This window comes from Oryzias latipes, chromosome 16 (genome assembly GCF_053564925.1).
Source record: "Oryzias latipes strain Hd-rR chromosome 16, Olatipes_Hd-rR_3.1".
Taxonomy (NCBI): Eukaryota; Metazoa; Chordata; class Actinopteri; order Beloniformes; family Adrianichthyidae; genus Oryzias; species Oryzias latipes.
Genome location: NC_136252.1, coordinates 9,879,733 through 9,885,039, shown reverse-complemented (window position 1 = coordinate 9,885,039; position 5,307 = coordinate 9,879,733). Strand labels below are relative to the sequence as shown.

At 38.3% G+C, this 5,307-nt stretch overlaps 2 long non-coding RNA genes across 39 annotated transcripts; both read right to left on the bottom strand.

The window, feature by feature from the left end:
• Positions 1 to 832: 832 nt before the first annotated feature.
• On the bottom strand, positions 833 to 2,135 carry LOC110016612 (uncharacterized). The gene is made up of 2 exons (XR_002875023.2): positions 1,600 to 2,135; positions 833 to 1,505 (listed from the first exon to the last, which is right to left on the bottom strand). It is a non-coding gene; the product is annotated as an uncharacterized LOC110016612 (long non-coding RNA).
• An 86-nt stretch (positions 2,136 to 2,221) lies between these two features.
• On the bottom strand, positions 2,222 to 5,032 carry LOC111949009 (uncharacterized). Of its 38 annotated transcripts, none has more exons than XR_013648138.1 (10): positions 4,789 to 5,018; positions 4,370 to 4,429; positions 3,870 to 3,947; positions 3,262 to 3,725; positions 3,097 to 3,124; positions 2,988 to 3,006; positions 2,813 to 2,827; positions 2,648 to 2,684; positions 2,507 to 2,566; positions 2,222 to 2,388 (listed from the first exon to the last, which is right to left on the bottom strand). It is a non-coding gene; the product is annotated as an uncharacterized LOC111949009 (long non-coding RNA). The 38 variants fall into 38 exon arrangements; XR_013648141.1 differs by having other exon boundaries at positions 2,648 to 2,679; XR_013648136.1 differs by having other exon boundaries at positions 3,097 to 3,725; positions 4,789 to 5,026.
• Between the last annotated feature and the right edge of the window lie 275 nt (positions 5,033 to 5,307).

Here is a 5,307-nt window from a genome sequence, read left to right as displayed (position 1 = left end):
GACCAGCTAATTCAGAATTGACAAAGCCTCTTGGATTAGAGGCGAAACGTCTTCTTACTTTAATAACCAAGTCCGGATGACATCCCCTAAACCTACTACAATGGAACCAACCTGGATGAATGAGAGTCTTCATAGACACTTTATGAAAAGGTTTAAAATGCAGTTCGCGCTGAGACAACTGAGAGGAGGACACAGCGACCCCGTGTGCGTGAACAGTGAACTGCATGTGACCGAGTTATTTCTTTCTTTGATAAGTACAAATCCTCCTGCAGTCATTAATAAAAAACTCAGCAATCAGCAGATGTTCAGGTCCAGACTCTCTTCCTCTATTCAGCAGAACAAGAACACAACGCAGATTTCTATGGGTTTAGTGATGCGCATCATGAACTAAGTGTGTAACCAGGCCGGTTACACAAATGATAAAGGTTCTGTTTATTTGAGACATTCTTTACACAAAGGTTTTTAGTATTATTTTGTTTTGTTTTGAAAAACAAAAAAAATCTGTTTTGAATGTAAGCTATAAAATGTAATGTCTACTTTTATAAAGTCTATTTTAGTTTTCAATAATAGCATATTTTTATTGTATCACAAAAATGGCTGAAAATGAAGGAAACGAAAAACAATGCATGCAATTAATGCATCTGCTGATTGATAGTAATTATTATTAAATGAATGTCATCACATTTACATTGTGTTCATATGTTGTGTAGATACTTCATGTGAGTCCAGTTCATGCAAGTCAGGAATCCTCAATTCTCTAAAAAGCTGGATTTCAAAATAAAAGACCTGTTGGAGTGGCTGCTCTTTTTAAAATGGCAAACACTGATCACAGTTGAGGCAAAACAAAAATAAACTTTATATCAATAAAACTGAAAAACACATTACATTAACAAAAAGATCACATTAAACATCAAGTAATTGGCTAGAAAACAGTTTTTAAATTTTCTTTTTTACATTTTTAAAACATTTGTTCCATCATAAAGTTTTAAATAAAGAATCAGTGCAGAAGATAAAGCTGACAGCAGAAAGATAAAGATACAGTTTTAGCATCACTAAACTCAAACAGATATGATAAGTAACACAAACACACTTTTGAAGTAAAAAAAAAAGCCATTTTAAACCTGTTCAAAAAGTTTTTTCTCACTGCTGGACAGAAGATTGAAAAATAAAAACTTCACATGAAACTGTACTTTTCAGCTTTTTCGAGACAACAACCAAACAGAACCGAAAACGTCCTTTCAGCACAAGTCAAGAAGAGGATGAGTTGACCAGCAGCGTGCTGGTTCCCCTGAGCCAGCAGAGGTTCTTCAGAACTGTTGATCTGCTCCTGGTGTTGGCATGAAGAGGAGCGGCTCTGAGGCGATGAAGGTGTCATCATGGAGCTGCGTGGAGCCGGTTCTCGTTCAGCATCTTGGGAAGCCGTGGGGAATGAACAGGAAGTCCACGGTCCGTGTTCCCTGAAGGACGTGTCCTCATGAGGAACACAGGTGCATATCTTTAGCCTCCTGGAAAACGTGAACATCAATTTTTTAACTTTCATTTCCTGTAAAGAGCACTGAGTCTTGGTGTCGTCTTTGAGATAAAAATGTTGGTTCTTACTTGTAAAAGTGGCCTCATTTTCGGTCATTGCTGAAGCTGCAGGAGATCCGGAATGAGGCAGCCCATCCGTGTTTGGGTTTTCTGTTTCCTCTGCGGTGGCTCCAAACATCTCAGCATCTACATCTCAGCATCTTCTCTCCTTCTCTTGTGAACTCATGGTGCAAAGCCCCCCCCCCCACCATGACTTCTTAACAAGATCCTCCTACAGGAAACAGAAACATGCATGTTTAATGATTTGATTCATTTACTGAGACGTTGGGTTTGTGCTGCTGAGATGTTTGTCCAGGTTTGTTGTGTTGGAGCATGTGGAGCCAGACTGTGGGCTGTGGAAGGACTGGAGCTGCTGGGAACCATGACTGAGAGGAACTCACCGCCAGAACACTGTAGGAAACCAAAGGTCTGTACTTTGCATTCGAAGCATCTGGAACTAAGACGTGTTTGTGGTTCAGATAGAAGTTTGTCACCAAACTCAGCCTCCTGTGAAGGAAGATCTCCTGGATTTTGCTAAAACCTGCTTCACTCTCAGTTTCCAACATTGACCTGAGGCAGAAAACAGAAAAACACATTTTATTATCTGTGTTTTTTATGGCTGAAAATCCATTTTTACTGCTACTTTCCTTTGGATCTGTTTGAACTTGAACAGCTGAAGGATGGCGTGAAGGATGAAGGAGGAGGATGATGATGGGGGATTCTGTCAAGAGGAACTAGAAGAGTCCACTTCCAAACAGAGATGCTGGTCATCCTGAAGAACGCTGCTCCTCCAGTGGGTCTGCTCTGTTCTGCTGGAGGCTCAGACCGGTGGAAATGGAGAACAAGTTACAAAAGGAAAAGTCGTCTCTCTGCTTCTTTAAATGTTTTACAGTCATCAAGCAGAAATAAAATGGCGGTTCTCTAGACTGGAGCTCACCATGACTGGGATCCAGGCTCTGATTGATGAGGCCTTTGGGAACTCCATCCATCCTCCAGCCTGGAACAAGACTCTTATTCAGTAGAAACATGGAACTTGCTGCGTCTGTAGGGATTTCAAAATAAAGGCTGCCATACTCACAGCATGTTTCCGAGATGGAGTCATTTCTGCAGCTTTTCTTTTAAAAATATAGATATCACTAAATATCTCCTTAATGATTATTAACACAAAAACAGCAAAACTCTTTCAAAGTAAAAGCTAAACGTTTGCAATGAAAAGGTTAAAGGAAACTGTGTTTCTACTTACCATGACTTGGTTAGTCTCATTCCAAACAGTGAACATAAACAACAATAAATAGTTCAAATAGTTCACGTTAGTCATTTGATTGCAAAAAAAAAAAAAAAAAAGCTTTTGAAAAAAACAAAGATGTTATTCTGTAATCCTGTAATCAATCTCTAAAAATCATTCAAGTTTGACTCACCTTAATCCTGAAGATGATCCTTTTAGTTTAAAAAAGAATTTGTCAGTTTTGTTCTTTTTGTTTCTTATTTTGCACAAGTTTGCTAAAAGTTATAGAGAAGGGAACTTACTGATTATTTAAACGAGTTTTCGTTTCAGCTGCTCAAAAGGAAAAAATTGAAAAGAATTAGTTTGAAAAGGTAATTCTTATTTTGTAAAAGAAAAGTTCACATTGAAAAAAGGAAGGAAATAAATGCTATTATTTTAAAGTTTAAACTAGTGAAAAAAATACTTACTTTTTTAAGAATGAAAGGCAACGTACAATGAAAAACGTCAAAAGTAATCATAAAGATAAAATGGAAATAAATAAGGAAAACATAAAAAAATGATAATAAAAAATAAATAGAAACACAAAAAGTTTTCTTATAAAAGGAAAATAAAATAGGTAAAAGAGAGAAACTAAGCTGGATTTTTTTTTGCGGGGGGGGGGTTAAGAAAAAACTAAAAGACTAAAAGTAACAAACAGGAAAAATATTAAAAAAAATAAAGTAAAATGTAAAAAGTGAGCTTGTGTGTGAGTGTGTGTGCTTGTCTGCATGTGTGTGTGTGTGTGTTTCATCTCCTAGCTGTATGGAGAGTCATCCGGCCATCCCCTAAGAAGCTCCTGAATGGCCCGGGCAACAGAGTCCGGCAACGGCGGAGATTGGGGAGCGGCGGGCTGAACGTTCTCCACGGGCTCCTGGGGGTCCAGAAGCAGAACCTTTGACAGACAGAGGAGGAGGAGTCAGAAAATCCTTCAGCTGCATCTTTACCACACCTGCAGCGGGTGGAGCTGTGTGTGACACTACAGGTTTGTTTCTTTTCAAATGAAAGGAACTCTTCTACAGACATCTGGAATGCTCACATCTGGCTCTGGACGCGGCCTTCTGGCTGGAGGTTCGTCTTCACTTCCTGAGCTGCTGTCCTGCTGCTCCCACTGTCTCTGGAACACAAACCACCACAAAGAACGGATCTCAGAGAAACACCACAGACACATCTGGAAGGTCAGAGGGTTTGGGAATCTCGTCTAAATAATCGGATCATTGGAATTTGAGACAAATGATTCTAGTTTTGATCTGATGACTCAAAAATGAGTCCGATTGATGACAGTTTTGTCTCCTAGCTGCCATCAATCAAGACGCACAAACACAACTTGATTTGCATAAACTTGTGCTGAGAAATGAGACAATCATCTTTCATGGAGGTTTTGAACCTACAGTCATAAAAAACACAGCTGGTCTTCCAGGCAAATCCTAAAGATCTAACATGCACTAACCTACAGTGAGATCCAGTCAATAACATGGAGATTCTGGGATTTGATTCGTAATATTTAGCATCATTTCTCAACAGCAGATGTCTGTTTACCTTCCTCGTCGGCCTCCAGCAGTAGTCGTGGTCCTGGAGATACGAAGGAACTGGAAACATCTGTGAATATTGGCATGCGAAAAAGAAGATAAGTACAGGATTGGCAAACGTTTCTCATTTTTAACAACTGTTTTCATCCACATGACAATTCCAGCTTTACCTTCTTCTCTACAGTCACGTCCTTTAAAAAAGGTTTAGCAGAAATAGATCAATAAAAGCTCTTGAACTTATTAATGTAAGACCTGATATGTAAAATTAAGATCATTGAGTTAATGTGTTATATTATCAAGATAACAACTAAACGTATCTGGAGTGAATGCTAACATTATCTGAGCTAAATGCACGGAAACGTTTGTGTTCATAAAGAAAAGTTTTTAAAATAAGAAGGAACTACAGACAGGAAAAAGCTCTAAACTCACCTTTCAGGCCTGAATCACTTTCTTCAGAAACTTGGGGAAAAGTCGCTTTTGTACCGTCTTCAGTGAAGTCTGAGCACAAACTGAACTTTTTCAGAACTGATTCCTTAAACCAAAAATAATATTCCATCGACGTGGCAACCAATAGTTTGTCAGATAACAACTTCACTCTGAACTGTTACAGAATAGAACAGCATGGAACAAATAGATTCTAGTCTATTTGATTCTGCATAAAAACAAAGTGGTCACCGTGGATACCGATATTTTATTAATAAGCAAATTAATTCCCATGTTGTGTTTGAGCTACTGTGTGTTTAGTGAGAAAATTTTAAGAACAGAGATGACTGAAACATCCATCTATATCTTGGGATTTCTTAAAACTTTATTTTTTATTTATTTCACATGTAATTCAAATGGAGTTGATTGAGATACCTGATTGTTTGGATCTTGTTTGAAGAAAGGAACCTCCCTGAACATGTAGGAGTCATCGGTTTCATTCAGGATTACGGAGCAGAGAAAGAA